We start from the raw sequence: 18,089 nt of genomic DNA, 5'->3' as shown, positions 1-18,089 counted from the left end.
CTCTAGAAGAATGTGAATGTGTAGAAAGAGTCGGTGGAAGTGGAAGCATCTCGACCATTTCTCAGCTGATCAACGCTCAAAATGTAGCTTCTGAGGAGATCAGAAGGCTAAGGGCTAGAAATGCCATACTGGAAACTTAGCTCAATCAAGCAGCTAAAGGACCTGATTCTGTCAATGAGGAAGTTGCACAACCGACAAAGGAAAATGATAGACTTCGGGCTCAATTACTTGAAGAACAACTGTCTGCAAATGCTAGACTTGAAGTATGAAAATTAGCAAATGAACAACCACAGGGAGGAACACAACAGGGACCTGGTAACCTGGTCCTTTAGGGTTCTCCAACAGAACTACAAGTCAAATACACAGCTGGAACGTAGCAGAAGAAAGTGACCACCTAGCAGCTGTCACAGAAGAGGAACACAACTAGGACCTGGTCTGTTGGTGTGTCCTGACAATAAGTACAAAGTCCACTATCCAGCTGGAACACAACTGCCTAGAAGTGGCTGTGGAGACTGTACAGCAGTCACTTCTCATAGGGAAGAAGCGTACACCAAGAGTTGACATCCCTATCCATTGTGCTGTCTTTGTGATAACCGGGTGCAAGACACACCATTCTTTGTGCATTCAGTGATATTCTCTCAAGCATAACAACGTTCATCCTGCATTGAAGTCATTGGTGTCAAAAACAAGAAGACAACTCCACTAAGGATCAGTTTCCTAATGAGTTTATGTATATCCGTAGTTGAGTTGTAATCTTGTTGTTTGCTCTTCATTGTATTTTCTAGTTTGCTTTCTTAGAAGAGTTGTCTTAGGAACAAACCAAAATTCGTAAACTTCTGAGTTTATGTTGTGACTAGGGATAGTCATAAGTTTAAAGCCTTTGTAACTAGGATAGTTATAGAGTGTCTTGTGGTGGTTGCATCACAAGTTAGTATGAAGTCTTTGCAATAGGGTTTTTGCAAAGTGGCTTGTGGTGGTTGCGTCACAAGTTAGTTTGAAGTCCTTGCAATAGGGTTTTTGCAAAGTGGCTTGTAATAGGCAGATTGCAAGTTAGTAGAGTTAAAAGCCTACAAGAGTAGGTCGTGGCTTTTTTTATCCCCTTGTGTGATATTTTTCCACGTAGAAAATCTCTTGCCTCGTTTACTTTCAGTCTTTACTGCATTCTAGGCATCATCTCATAGAGGACCAGGTACTCTATAGTATGGTGGACTCATATAAGCTAACACTAAGGTCCCAAAAATCTTTCGAATTATGCTTTTGATCAAAAAGTCTATCAAACCACGTCCGAATGACTTCAATTTTGCACACACATCCCAAGTGACACAACAGACCTACTGCAACTTCCAGAATTCCATTTCGACCCTATATCAAAATCTCACCTATCGACTGAAAAATGCCAAAAATTCATCTTCGCCAATTCAAGCCTAAAGCTAGCCCGGACATCCAAAACACATTCCAATCACACTCCTAAGTCCCAAATCATCTCCCGAAGCTATCCAAACCATCGGAATTCACATCCAAGCCCTTTTTCACATAAGTCAACATCCGGTTGACTTTTCCAACTTAAGCTTATTCAAAAGAGACTAAGTGTCTCAAACCTTACCAAAACCATTCCGATTCGAACCGACTAACCCGATACCACATAATACGGATAACCAAGGCATAATAAAGCAGAAATGGGGAAAACCGAGCGGCAACACATGAAACGACCGGCCAGGTCATTACAACTACAAATAATGGTCTGAACAAAAAGTTTACATCTGTCCCGAAATAGATAAAACAGAAATGAAGTAGGATAGAACGAGACGTCGCGGACGCCTGCAGGACTAACTTGGGTCTCCTGGTAGCAGTGATAGCAACCAACCTCACGATCAACCACTAGCTCCAAAATCTGCACAGAAAGTGCAGAGTGCAGTATCAGTACAACCGACCCCATGTACTGGTAAGTGCCGAGCCTAACCTCGACAAAGTAGTGACGAGGCTACGGCGGGGTATACAACACATACAACCTGCAACAGTTTATACTAAACAGAAAGGAAATACAGAATGCAATAAAGCAATAACTGGCATTAAATAAACTCGGAACCCAAATGTCCTACTAGTATTCAGCTATAACCAATCCTTAAGGGTGTTTCAACATCACAGTAACGGGCCTCAACAGAAATGAAAAGATAATAATAACTGATGCGGCACGAATCCCGATCCCAACATATAAACAACAATAGTATCAATATTCACCCTTATTCCTCCTTGTTGCAGCGTGCAACCCGATCCCACCTGTCCACCCTTATTACTCCTCAACACATATCACCCTTATTCCTCCTGTTGCGGCGCGCAACCCGATCCCACCTGTCCACCCTTATTACTCTTTGTTGCGGCGTGCGACCCGATCCCACCAGACAATCATATTTCACCCTTATTCCTCCTATTGCAGCGTGCAACCTGATCCCAATATATATATCAGCACCAATCACAAAGAATAAAGACAAGTGTTTCACAAGCTAACTCAAATCCCCCACATTATTTATGCCTCGATCCACAAAATGGAATATCATTACGATTATGAAACTTCACCAGTGAAAACTACTCAGCGAGACCAACCAAGGTGCACCATAAGGCACCAATAAATCAATATAAACCAACAGGGTAATAAAATAAAGCTATGAAACAAATAATACTTCAACGGAACATCAACAGTTAATATGAACCAATTAATTAATTCAGTAAAGAGGACAACAGTTAATATGAAACAATTAGACATGGAAACATTTATGAGCAAGTAGCAATTAAATTAGGAAAGCAAGATATAGGGGAACGGGGAAAGGAAACAGGCTAAACAAGTAATTTGGCGACACATAGGTACTCGTCACCACATCTATACGCCACACACATGATATATCACATAGCAAGCAAGTCGGGGATCCCTAATCCCTCAAGTCAAAGTTAGACCAAACACTTACCTCAAGCAACCGGGTATTTCAAACCTCAACCACCGCTTTACCTCACGATTCCACCACCAATTCACTCGTATCTAGCCATAATTAACTTAATAACATCAATAAACACTAAAAAAACCAATTCCAATACACAATTATAGATTTCCCAATATTTTCCCCAAAAAGTCAAAAATCGACCCCGGGCCCGCTTGGTCAAAACTTGAAGTTCGAACCAAAACACGATTACCCATTCACCCCCGAGACCGGATATACAATTGGTTTCGGAATCCGACCTCAAATTGAGATCCAAATCCCCCAAATTTGAAATTCCTAAATTCTACCCAAGAACACCCAGTTTCCCATGAAAAACCCTAGATTTTGAGATGAAATCATGTAAAAAAGATGAAATTGATTGAAGAAAATGAGTTAGAAATCACTTACTTATGATTTGGAGAAGTTTGGGTCTTTGAAAAATTGCCTAGGGAGGTTTAGGGTTTGAAAATTTGAGAAATGAGTTCAAAATCCCGACTAAGTGATGTTTTGATCAGTTGCAGATGTCTCATTTGCGACAAGAGCTTCGCAATTGCGAAGCTCGCAAATGCAAGACAGGCTTCACAAATGCGAACCTACTGCATGTCTGCTACTGTCGCAATTGCGAATGCTGACCCTCCCTGTTGACTTTGAAAATGCGAAGGGATGTTCGCAAATGCGAACTAAGCTGGCCCAGCCTTGTGATCGCATTTGCGATGAAAGGCTCGCAATTGCCAAGCCTGTGAAGCTCGCAATTGCCAAGCATGATCTCGTAATTGCGAGATCAGAGGCCTGCAACTCTGCTGAAGTATACCAGCAAATTCCCTAAGTTCAAAATCACTTTGTGGCCTATCCAAAACTCACCCGAGCCCTCGAGGCTCCAAACCAAACATGCACACAAGTCTAAAAACATCATACGGACTTGCTCGTGCGATCAAATCGCCAAAATAACATCTTAAACAACGAATTTAACACCAAAACTCATGAAACTTTCAAGATAGTTCAAAATTTCTAACTTTTCAACCAAAAGTCCGAATTACATCAAATCACCTCCATTTTTCTACCAAATTTCACAGACACGACTTAAATATTATATCAAACCTGTACCGGGCACCGGAACAAATATACGGGCCCGATACCAATGAGATCACACACTATTCCATTTCTAAAAATCCTTATATTTTCCAGCAAATAATTTTCTTCAAAAATTCATTTCTCGGGCTAGGGACCTCGGAATTCGATTCCGGGAATACGCCCAAGTTCCATATTTTTCTACGGACCCTCTGGGACCATCGGAACATGGGTTCGGGTCCGTTTACCCAAAATGTTGACCGAAGTCAACTAAAATCATATTTTTAAGCCAAAAATTATTATTTCTTAAATTTTTCACACAAAAACTTTCTAGTATCGAGCCCGGACTGCGCACGCAAATCGAGGAGAGATAAAAGGGGGTTTTCAAGGCCTTAGAATACGGAAACGGATTCTAAAACGAAAGATGACCTTTTGGGTCATCACATTCTCCAGCTCTAAAACAACCGTTCGTCCTCGAACGGACATAGAAAAGTACCAGAGTCGGTGAAAATATGGGGATATCGGCTTCGCATATCGGACTCGGACTCCAGCCTCAACAGGCTGACCTCTCCACTGCACACGAACCGACGGATAACTCTTCGATCTCAACTGTCGAATATGCCGGTCTAGAATAGCTACCGGCTCCTCCTCGTAGGTCAAATCCTGGTCTAACTGGGCAGTGCTGAAGTTTAACACGTGGAGGGATCGCCGTGGCACTTCCGAAGCATTAACACATGAAACACTAGATACACAGCTGATAAACCCGGCGGCAACGCGAGTTTGTAAGCCACCTCTCCCACTCGATCAAGGATATCAAAAGGCCCGATGAACCTAGGGCTTAGCTTGCCCTTCTTCCAAAATCTCATCACGCCCTTCATGGGCGACACCCAAAGCAACACTCGCTCTCCGACCATGAATGCCACATCACGAACCTTACGGTCGGCCTAACTCTTTTGCCTGGACTGAGCTGTACGAAGTCTATCCTGAATAATCTTAACCTTATCCAAGGCATCCTGTACCAAATCCGTACCCAACACCAAATCCGCTAACGGCAAGAAATGATCCCAAGAACCTCCAAAGTCAATAATACAGGCGCGAAACATATCCTCCAAAATCTGAATAGTACGCTCTGACTGTCCGTCCGTCTGAAGATGAAATGCGGTGCTCAACTCGACCCGCGTACCCAACTCACGCTGTACTGCCCTCCAGAAATGTGAGGTAAAATGCGTACCTCGATCCGAAATGATAGACACGGGCACACCATGAAGGCAAACAATCTCCCAAATATAGATCTCAGCTAACCGCTCCGAGGAATAGGAAACTACTACAAGAATGAAATGCACTGACTTAGTGAGCCTATCAACAATGACCCATACTGCATCGAACTTCCTCTGAGTCCATGGGAGCCCAACAACGAAGTCCATAGTGATACGCTCCCACTTCCACTCAGGAATCTCAATCTGCTGAAGCAAACCACCAGGTCTCTAATGCTCGTACTTTACCTGCTAACAATTCAAACACTGAGCTACATATGCAACAATATCCTTCTTCATCCTCCTTCACCAATAATGCTGCCGCAAATCCTGATATATCTTAGCGGCGCCCGGATGAATAGAATACCGAGAACTATGGGCCTCCTCTAGAATCAACTCACAAAGTCCATCCACATTAGGCACACAAACTCGACCCTGCATCCTCAGAACTCCATCATCTCCAACTGTGACCTGCTTGGCACCATCGTGCCGCACTGTGTCCCTAAGGACAAGCAAATAAGGATCATCATACTGCCGATCCCTGATACGACAAATAATAAAGACCGAGCGACTGTGCAAGCTAGAACACGGCTTGGCTCAGAAACATCCAACCTCATGAACTGATTAGCTAAATCCTGAACATCCAAAGCAAGCGGTCTCTCACCGACTGGAATATATGCAAGGCTGCCCATACTGGCTGACTTCCTACTCAAAGCATCGGCCACCACATTGGCCTTCCCAGGATGATACAAGATGGTGATATCATAGTCTTTCAATAGTTCCAACCACTTCTCTGGCTCAAATTGAGCTCCTTTTGCTTGAAAAAATACTGCAAACTCTTATGATCCGTGAACACCTCACATGACACGCCATATAAATAATGCCTCCATCTTCAGCGTGTGAACAATGGCTGCTAGCTCCAAATCATGAACTGGATAATTCTTTTCGTGAATCTTCAACTACCGCGAAGTATATGCAATAACCTTGCCATTCTGCATCAACACCGCACCAAGTCCAATACGAGATGCATCACAATATACTGTAAATGGCCCTGAATCTGTGGGCAAAACCAACACCAGCACCGTAGTCAAAGCTGTCTTGAGCTTCAAAAAGCTTGCCTCACACTCGTCCGACCACCTGAATGACACACCCTTCTGAGTCAACCTGGTCATCAGAGCTGCTATAGATGAAAACCCCTCCACAAACGGACAGTAATAACCCGCCAAACCCAAGAAACTCCGGATCTCTGTAGCTGATGTAGGTCTAGGCCAATCTCTGACTGCCTCAATCTTCTTAGGATCCACCTGAATACCCTCTGTTGATACAACATGACCCAAGAAAGCAACTAAACTCAACCAAAACTCACATTTCGAAAACTTAGCATATAACTGACTGTCTCTCAGGGTCTGAAGAACGACTCGAAGATGCTGCTCGTGCTCCTCTCGACTGCGGGAGTATATCAAAATATCACCAATGAAGATACTCCCGAAGGAATCCAAATAAGGCATGAACAGCTGATTCATCAAATCCATAAATGTTGTTGGGGCATTTGTCAACCCAAATGACATCACTAAAAACTCAAAATGCCCGTACCGAGCGAAAAGCTGTATTAGGGACATCGGATGCCCTAATCCTCAACCAATGGTAGCCAGATCTCAGATCAATCTTCGAAAATACCTTGGCACCCTAAAGCTGGTCAAACAAATCATCAATCCCCGGCAATGGATACTTGTTCTTGATGGTGACTTTGTTCAATTGCCGATAATCTATGCACATCCTCATCGACCCATCCTTCTTCTTAACAAACAACACCGGCGCATCCCAGGGCGAGACACTAGGTCTAATAAAGCCCTTATCAAGCAAGTCTTGCAATTGCTCCTTTAATTCTTTCAACTCTGATGGGGCCATACGATACGGAGGAATAGAAATGGGCTTAGTGCCTAGAGCCAAATCAATGCAAAAGTCGATATCCCTCGGGTAACATCCCCGGCAGGTCTGCAAAAAATACCTCTGGAACTCCCGAACAACTAGCACAGAATCCATAGAAGGAACCTCAGCACTAGAATCGCGAACATAATCCAAATACGCTAAACACCCCTTCTCAACCATACGCCGAGCCTTCACATATGAAATAACCCTGCTGATAGAATGACCAGGAGTCCCTCTCCACTTCAATTGAGGCAACCCTGGCAAGGCTAAGGTCACGGTCTTGACGTGACAATCCAATATAGCATGATAAGATGACAGCCAATCCATCCCGAAAATGACATCGAATCTATCATATCGAGAAGTAAGACGTCTACACTAGTCTCAAGACCCCCAATAACAACCACACGCGAGCGATATACACGGTCTACAATAATAGAATCACCCACCGGCGTGGACACATATACGGGAGCACTCAAAGAATCACGAGGCACAACCAAATACGAAGCAAAGTAGGAAGACACATAGGAATATGTAGACCCTGGATTAAACAGAACTGAAGCATCTCTACTACAAACCAGAACAGTACCTGTGATAATAGTATCGGAGGAATCAGCCTCAGGCCTTGGTGGAAAGCATAACATCGGGGCTAGACCCCACCACCCTGAACTATATCTTTAGGACGGCCTCCTGCTGGCTGGCCTCCACCTCTAGCGGCCTAGCCTCTACCTCTAATGGCCTGACCTCCGCCTCTAGCGGGCTGACCCCTACCTCTGGCTCCCTCGCCCCTACCTCTAGCTGGCTGGCAGGCGGTTCTGGAATCATGGCACGAGAACTCTGTTGCTGCGACTGTACACCCACTAATCTTGGACAAGCCCTCCGAATATGCCCATACTCACCACACTCAAAACATCCATCTGAATACTGCGGCTGAGGAAACTAAGACTGACCCTGACGGGCCGGCTGACCGTGATAATAACTCTGAAGAGGAGGTGCTCTGATGGGATCTAGCGGTGCACTGTAAGTGGGCTGCCCTGAAGGAGGTACATAAGGACCACGACTCCCTGAAGCTCCATGGGATGCCTGAAGCGCTGAATGAAACGGCCTGGGATGATGGTCCCTACCAAAAGTACCTCGACCTCCAGATGAGGTCCCACTGAATCCACTGGAGTGACGAGGCTTCTTGTCACACCCCTGACCACTACCCTGAGCTAAAACCATCTCAACTCGTCTGGCCACATTGGCCGCATCCTGAAAAGAAATCTCACTCCCTGTCTCCTTAGCCATCTACAATCTGATAGGCTGAGCGAGTCCCTCAATAAATCTCCTCACCCTCTCTCTCTCGGTGGGGAGTATAAGAAGAGCATGACGGGCCAAGTCTAAATCTGGTCTCGTACTGAGTGACGGTCATAGAACCCTGCTGAAGGCGCTCAAACTACCTCTGATAGTTCTCTCTCTGAGTGATAGGGAGAAACTTCTCCAGAAATAGCTGAGAAAACTAATCCCAAGTCAAAGTAGGCGACCCAGATGGTCTAGACAAACAAAAATCCCTCCACCACTTCGTGGCGGAACCTAATAAGCTAAAAGCAGCAAAGTCGACCCCATTGGTCTACACTATCCCCATGTTTCGTAGAACCTCATGGCAACTATCCAAATAGTCCTGGGGATCCTCTGAAGATGTACCGCCATAGGTAGTAGTGAAAAGCTTGGTGAACCTGTCCAACCTCCATAAAAAGCATCTATAGACATAACTGCTCCATCACCGGTCTATGCTACAACACCCAACGGGACTACCCCAACTAGCTGAGCTGCTTGAGTCTGAAATTGGGGAGCCATCTACTCCGGAGTGTGAGTAGCGGGAGTCTGTGCTCCTCCCCCAGCCCGAGAGACGGCTGGTGCTAGTGGAAGTATGCCTGCTTGAGTGACACTCTCCATAAGGCCCACTAGACGGACCAGAGCATCCTGGAGTACCGGGGTAGCTATGAACCCCTCTAGAACCTGAGCTGGACCCGCTGGAATGGTCTGGGCCGGAACCTCATCATCAAACTCAACATGAGGCTCCGCTGCTGGTGCTGCTGCTCGAGCTCTGGGCTGAGCCCTGCCCCTGCCTCGGCCTCTAGCACGGCCTCGTCCTCCGCCCCACGTAGGAGCTACCACTGGGGGCGTGGGCTGCTGATCACCTGATGAAGCAGTACGCGTTCTCGCCAGCGAAAGAACAGAGTAGAAGTTTAATAAGCATTGAGAGATCAAACTGCACGACAGAGATGAATAGAAGTGAAACTGTTCCCAACTCTGTAGCCTCTGGGGATAAGCACAGATGTCTCCGTACCGATCCCTCAGACTCTACCAAGTTTGTCCGTAAATTGTGCGCTCAGCTCCTATGGATCAAACAACAATTGGAAGACTTTAGAGTGTGCATTGACTGTGTGCCTCTTCTATATGATAACACTAGTGCACTCAACGTGGCCAAAAATCTAGTTCAACACAGAAGGACCAAGCACATTGATGTGAGACATCATTTTCTGAGAGACAATGTGGAGAAGGGGCTTATCTGTATGAAGTTATGCAGTACAGAAGACCAAATTGCAGATATTTTCACCAAAGCATTGAGTAGAGAACATTTTGAAAGAACATTTCTGAGAGAAAGGGGCTTATCTGTATGAAGTTTTGCAGTACAGAAGACCAAATTGCAGATATTTTCCCATCAGTTGGCTATGAAAGTCACCTTCAGGTAACATTAGCTAAAGTGTTCTCCGGCCAAGTCTAACTCACCTTAAAACCGTTGCAGGTAGACACACATGATGATTATAGAAGTTGTAGATGCACTGCATGAATGGTAAAAGAGGATTGAAATTTTCAAAGATAGGTCAAGAACCTGGTTCTTGTACCAAAGGTTAGTAGTCCTGTGCTTTTTTTCATACATGTCTTAAAAAAGGTGCAAAAATCAAGTGCCATGTCATCCACCTTTTCAGACTCTGCTGTCACGTCTTTTCATTTCAAATCCTTTCCATCTCCCTATGAAATGTTGCAACTTCCCACACTACCGCTTTTTTAGAACTGGTTTCTCTCTCTCTCTCTCCTTCATAATTATCTTCTCTCATTAAAACCCTCTCTTCTTCTTGACCGATCATACTTCTCTCATCAGACCTTCTCCAAAAAAAAAGTTCTCAACTGTATCTCTGCAATGGCTGACGATCACTCGATAATCCCTTCTTTAGTAGAAATCAACCCAGAGAAAACCCTTGAGCCTTCCGTCCCTGATGAACCATCTGTTACCATTCCAGTCTCAACCACTGAAAACACCTCCAAACCAGATTTCCATACACCCTCCAGTTCTAATGCGACTATCTCATACCTCTCTCACTCCAAATGATGAGACCTCAGAAACCCTAAAAGTTGATACTCCTTCATCTCTATCGACTGAGATTCTCACCGACCAAAGCAAGGGTGGAGAACAGGGTAAAGTTCCAAAGATTGTAGAGGTCTCAGGGGTTAGTGTTGATCAACCTTCAGCCGTTCTTGCTTCTGATTCTATGGTGACCATGGAGTCTCTAGTGGAGGAAACCGTCGCAACCATACTTGTCGTATCTGCAGATGGAATAGCGCATGAGGTAGTCTCTGGTTTGCCCAAGTCTCAGAGGAATGAGACACAGGGGTTAGTGGAAGAAGGAACTATGGTGCTTTTTGAAAGCTCTACACCAACAGAAACTACTGGGACTTCTCGTGAAGGACCTGACCCCTCTCCAGAAGAAACAGGTCAAGGATCCTCTTCCTAGGTCAGTTTTGCTCCTACTCCCTCTCCACACTTTGCTGTTGAGCCCTTGGAGATTTTGGTTCTTGAGATGAAGTGTAGTAATGAGGAAGATCAAGATAACATTGCTCTAGATGCTTTTATTGTCAAGCGAAGGGCAGTAATCACTCTTGAGTCTTCTTCTAAGCGACCTACTACTAGGTTGCAAGCAAAAGAGGCTTATGAGTCTGCCCTACAAAAGAGCAAAAGGAGCAGTAAGAAGAAAAAGAAGAGGTTGGTGAAAAATGGAGAAGTAGTATGTGACAAGGATGTTCCTGTGGTGGAAGTTGAGGAACCCAGTTCCTTGGTTAAAAGGTCCCAGAAGAAGAAGTAATTTGCTTCAGTGGAAGATGTTACAACCCCCAGTTCAAAGTTGAAAGCTATTGTGAAAGGTGGAAAATTGAAAGATGTTGTCAGTGAACAATCATTTTCTGATGAGGATGGTTTGGACAAGTCTAGTGGAAGAGAAAAATCAAGTGTGAAGTCTGGCAAGAGAAAGTTGGAACTTGTGAAGGAACCTGATTCTGCAAAGAGAGTGAAAAGTGAGACTAGGTCTGCTACAGAACGATTGAGGCACCAAAAGGTCTTGTGGGGTCGCACTTTTGACCCAGAAATTTCTGAAATGGCTGGCATGAGGCAAATAATTGAGATGGTTGAGGTTCAATGGTGGGGGCATTTATTTCAAATGGATGCACCCAAAGTATATGAGGATGAGGTCCAAAGCTTCTATGCAGACCTCTTTCCTGTTGATACTGACCATATTTGTGCTTTAGTTAATGGGGTGGATATTGTGTTTGATGTTGCTCTGCTTGGGGATATTCTTAAAGTCCCTACTGTTGGTATGTCTTCTGTGAAGGATGTGTTTGGGTCAAACTTCAGAAATGTTATTGTGAAGGAAGGTGCAAACCAGAAGGGGGAACGGGTTCACAAGAAAGCCTTGCTGTCCGTCTATCAGTTATTGTTCGAGCTGGTAAACAAGGTTCTTCTACCCCGTGCTGAGAGGAGGTCCATTGCTTCCAGATCTGACTTGTATCTAATGGAGGCACTGGATGGATTTACAGCTATGAACCTGCCTGCCATCATGTCTGAGCATATGCAGAAGGTAGCGAGTTTCAAGGATGGAAATCATGGTCTTCCGTATGGGTTTCTTCTTACGCACGTGTTTAAGTTCTTCAAAGTACCCCTGGAACAGTGCAAACTAGGGACCAAGAAGCAAACCTTCTCCCAAACAACTTTGGAGGAATGTGAGTGTATCGAAAAGAATGGAGGGGTAGGCAGTACATCGACAATCTCTCAGCTCATCAATGCTCAAAACAATGCAACTGAGGATATTCGAAGGTTGAAGGCGAGGAACGCTATCCTGGAAGGTCAGCAGGCCCAAGGGGCCCCAGGGTCAAATAAGGAGATAGCTCGTTTGACCAAAGAAAATGCTTATCTCAGGGCACAAGTGGAGAACCTGAAGGAGAAACTGCTCACCGAGCAAACATCGGCGAATGCCCGAATAGATCTAGTTCTCCAAACCCTTGCTGCAGCTTCCAAGCCTTCTCCTCCTAGTGTCCCCTAGGCAGCCCCTTTCAGTGACCAGTTTCTGGATTTTATGTTCTTGTTTTGATGACTTGGCAATTGTTTTTGTTTCTTTTTTGTGATGTGGATGGGATGCACCTGTACTGCTCCCGCTAAAAACAGTCCAATCTTTGCCTATGCTGTATAGCAAAGGCATATGTTTTCTATATAAAAACTATCCTCTTTTGCTATCTAATGCTTACGTTTCTCTGTTTCTCTTTTCTATCATGTTGTGTGCACATATGTGGCATGAGTTATCTAGGCTAGACTTTTTTACGCTGACTGCCTGCTTGTGTATTTTTAATGATGCCAAAAGGGGGAAGTATAATTGAAACAGGGATCTGATTAAGGGGGAAGCATAAAGTCAGGGGGAAATTGTGAAGTTCCTGCTACTTTATCTGGTTAATTCTATTCTAAATATGTGTTATCAATGTCTAAGTTTGTCATCATCAAAAAGGGGGGAAATTGATGGGTTTCCAATATCTTAGCTTTATGTTTTGATGATCTAACAAACTTACTATCAAAGAACCAGATAAGAACCTGACACACTTGGTACACATTGCTAATCAACGGACTCCAGCTAATGTGAACTGCTACAACTTCAGAAGATAGAGAACCAACACAGGGACCCGATCCCTTGTGTTTCCCCGACAGCAGTACGAAGTCAACTGTGTACAGCTGGAAAGTGACTGCCTGCACTGTACACTGAAACAGTGCAGCGCAGTTCTGCAGTCACTTGTCCTTTGACCAACCAAGTGATTACATCATTCAAGTGATGTCATCCAAGTTGTATTAACAAGATTATTACAACAAAACATCACTTGAACACATTCAAGCCGTCTAATATCCGAGCATTCAATTCTCAAGTGCATCAAGAACAAAGTTTAACACTACTACGGACCAATTCCTAACTCTAGTATCTTATTGTCCTTAGTTGAGTTGAAACTTTGTAATTGTTCTTCATTGTAATTCCTGATTTGCTTAGCTAGAAGCATTGTTTAGGAACCCCCTTGTAAAACCATAAACCCTTAGTGTTCGTGTCGTGACTAGAGTTAGTCATGAGTTGAAGTATTTGTAATAGGTGTATTGCAAAGTGGCTTGTAATAGGTGTATTACAAGTTAGTGATGTATTAAGAGCTTAATTCCTAGATTGCATAGGTTGTAATCTAAAAGTTGCTCATAGTGAAGTTGAAATCCTACCAGTGTAGGTCGTGGTTTTTTTATCCCCATGAGCAGGGATTTTTCCACGTAAAACTCCCTCTCTTACTTACTTACTGTTTCATTAGCGTTCCCAGTAGAAACTCATAGAGGACCTGGTCCTTCTATAGTTTGGTGGACTCATATAAACTATCGAATTTGCTTCATTCTAGTTCCCTTAAGAGAATGTGATAGCAGTATGTGATACGTCTGAAAGAAGAAGTATCAATGGATGTGGACGTGGCAATAGACGAAATTATAATCGTCATCATTGTGGTTATGAGAACAATAAGTATTCTCAAAATAATCCTTCACTATGTGAAAGTAATATTTGTTATCGATTTGACATGAATTTTTGTAAAACACATATAGATGATTATGGATCATGATGTGAATGTGACAACATGTGATTCATGAATACATATTCATTCTTGGAAGAATATGAGCGTGCTAGTGGTATATACCACACTAACCTCTAGAAGGAGGTTTGAGAGGAAATAAGAAAATAATGTCATTATTATGGCACAAATGGTCATTGGTCACATACTTATTGTACGCCAAAATATTTTGGCAATGTGATTATTAAAAGACAACGATGATTCAAAAAACAGATCTTGCATATAATTTTGACCATAACCATAATGGTATAACTTTCTCTTTAAAAGAGATATTCACCATATGGATGTTGATGAATATGTGGTAGTACAAAATTAACTGAGAGCTCTGGAATAGCCAATTATTAGTATTTTGGAGGAACAAAATTGATTATCAATAAGGCATTATGTTGTAGTAAGTCTCAAAGAAACTTATTTAGTTTCTAAAGTATTCGCGAAAGCTTAATTATATTGGGACTATAAATAAAGGAAAGATTTAATATCTTCTATTATTACAACTTGTAGCGGGGTAATATGTATGTGAAAAGCTACTCGCTTTATTATCTAGTTTGTACTACACAAATAAAAAAATAACGCAATAAAATAGAAGTTTATTGATATACAAACCCATATCATAATAAACTCGGAGTTTTATTGATAATTACACACGTCATGGTGCAAACCTGAAGTTTATCAATATTGATAATATTATCTAGTTGGAATAATTGGTTTAGCATATCAATTTAAGTATGATGTGCTAAAATAAAAGACAATTCACATGGGTAAATATTAAAGAATTAGAAAGTTCTTTACGAATTCTCTTATGTTGTTTGTTCTCATTAATTATTAGATCAACTAAAATTGGGATTAAATCCCATAAATGCTGGAAATATTAAAGGGGAATATGGGCCCATTCACCTGTCATGTATACCACATAAGATGCATCTATGAGATGGTTACATGTGCGATTATTATTAACCCGCAACCTGATGTTTGCGAGGTAACTTGCTCAATAATTTAATTTAGAGCATAATTTCCAGATTTCTATTCAAGACAGTTCATCTTGGTAAGTTGGTTTACATCACAGTTAATTTAGCAAAATATTTTATTGAGTGTCTCCACTTAATAGCTAAATTGTTGCTTATGAGAACAAAGTTTATCTATATCAGTTTGATATAGGTTATATACGAAAGTATATTACATTCTCCCCTTACAAGTGATTTATGATCGGGAACCAAATAATTCCATCTTAATATTATTATTGATGTGCGGTGTATATTTTAATTAACACCAATGCACAAAAATGGATTTCCAAAGTTGAGAAAGCAAGTTAGTTTTTCTAACATGAGGGGGAGAGATGATAAACATTTGAGAAAAAGTTACATGGAATGAATTATCATGTGTACATATAGATCCTCGAATAAAATAATATGAACTTGAAGTTCATGAAAAGATAATTCATTTGCAATATATTGTAAAGCATGCTAGACGCATTTGCTGACCCAAAGAAAGTAACTATATTCTCATTGCAAATGCTCCTATTAAGTCCTAGAAGGACAAAGTCTATGGTACGCTTAAAGCATATAGACAAATCGTTTTCAAATATACTTCTTGGTAAAGAAGATGAGCAAATGATCAAAATTATCATAATAAAGGAGGCAAGTGATCTAGAAGATCACATGGCATAACACTTCATAAAATCTCATGAGAGATTCAGGTACCTGTATATATGTATGAAGAGATCTCTATGTTATGTCTTTATGAAAAATAAGGAGGTTGGAACCGATATAAAATGTCTGTCGACGACATCTATAATAGCGCTAAATATATATGAGGATCTTAAGTCTGGAGAAACAATTTCGAATAGAATTGGTTTCATATGAAAGACATATAGTTCAAACACTTGAAAATATAAAGTCAATGGTATGTGCAATCAGTTTTCGATATCTTATTTGTCTAGTATGACATGAAAACTTGATATGCATCTAATTAAAGTCTATTATATGACTTAACTTATATGACAATCTTTGAAGGATTTTAATCGCTTGAAGCATATACAATTCTTGATCCTGAAGTACCATACCCTAAGTGCTATTTGCGCACATATGTATCTTGCTATAACTATAAGCATGATAATGTGATAGCGAGGATTTTCAAGGTGCAACATATTCATTGGAGTTAATATGGCTATTTTATTCATCAAATCCCTGCCGACGTCAACCTTCAAGAAGCTAGTGCACAAGATTGGAATGCGAAGGCTAAAGGATGTGAATTGATGCTCTCATCAGGGGGAGTTAATACGCGTTGTACTCTTTTTCTCTACAAGGATTTGTCCCAATGGGTTCTCCTTGCAAGGTTTTTAACGAGGCAACCAAAAGGCGTATTGTTAGATATGTGTACTCTTTTTCCTTCATTAGAATTTTTTTCCCACTGGATTTTATTTTAGTTAAGGTTTTAACGAGGCACATTATCTATTGAATAGACATTCAAGGGGGAGTGTTATAAATAGAATTCTAGTTAAGGTGAATGTCTATATTTTAGAGAGATTGTAGGGATTTTACTTGGCGGCTAAGTCACTTTTCTCCTATAAATAGAGGGATTCTATTCCATTATAATTGATCCCAAATCAATGAGAATCCTCTCTCAACTTTTCTCTGCAATACTATTCTTGTTCTTTTATTGTTTTATAACAAAAAATCACATATATTAGTTTATATAAAAAAAGAGAATGTGGAGGAATTATACCTGTCAAACGGGCCGGGTCAGACCGTTACCGGACCGGCCCAGACCGGTACAAATCGGGACCGGACCGGCCCGGTTCATATGGGGCCGGGTGGGCTGGGTAGGGGGTAGGACGGGTTTGTTAGGTTTAGGTTTGGGATCCGGTTAACCGGACCCGGGTAACCCGTTTGGCGTGAACAGTGCCCAAACCGGTTAACCCGGACCGGAATCGGCCCGGTTAACGGTAACATTTTTTTTTTAATTTTTTTGAATTTTGCTGAACAAATGGGGCCCACTATCCGTTGGAGATCAGGCTTTTCTGAAATATCCGTTGGCCAACGGATTTATTGCATAAATGGCCATTTTTTTAATTTTATATTTTTAACACTTTACAAAATTAACCTTTTTAAAATCTATAAATCCCCCCCCCCCCCCTTTTTCATTTCTTCAGCTCAAATTTCATATTAATCTCAATTCTCAAATTCTTGCAATTTCTCTCATTCTTTCCTTTGCAAGATTTCATCGTCTAATTTTATAATTTTATTTGGCTCTCTTTTCTTGGAATTTAATTTATCGGAATTTGTCATTCGGGATTTGAAGTTTGAAGTTCAAAATTGAATACTTTCTTGCGTTTGATTCGTGGTAACACCGGAATTGCGTTAATCAAGTGCTCAATTTATTGTCGAATTCGGTGCACTCCCTCCAACTCTTTCTCTTATTTAATATTTTAATTGCATATTTAATTTTAGCTTATACTTTAATTTTTACAATATGTGTTAGTGCTGCTAAAAAGAGCATGTATAAAAGTTACTGGTAGGAGTGGAAATAAAAAAAAGTATCTTTCAAGACATATTGGTAAGTAATACAAATAACACCATTATCATTTAATACACAATGTTCGTAATCATTCGCCCTAAGTGCATAATTGTAGATATAGATTATGAAGCAATTGACAACGACAGAGACTTGTTGGAATAGAAAGATAATGAATTAGGAGAATATAAGATGAAGAATCAGAGACCAGCGTTACACACCTGTACTAGTGCTGGAGTTGTAGGTATTGGAAGTTGCCTAGTGCTAAAGCCGAGGTGGTGGTCTCGTGGCACTACAACGTGTAGACCACCTTGTCTGGCTCCGACTACTAATCTGAGAAAAAAAAGTAAGGTTTGGGAATTTTTTTGAGATAATTAAAAGTACTGATAGAGTTAGATGCAAAACTTTGTAAAGA

This window comes from Nicotiana attenuata, unplaced genomic scaffold, assembly GCF_001879085.1.
Source record: "Nicotiana attenuata strain UT unplaced genomic scaffold, NIATTr2, whole genome shotgun sequence".
Lineage (NCBI taxonomy): Eukaryota > Viridiplantae > Streptophyta > Magnoliopsida > Solanales > Solanaceae > Nicotiana > Nicotiana attenuata.
Note: the sequence above shows the minus strand (reverse complement) of the source record.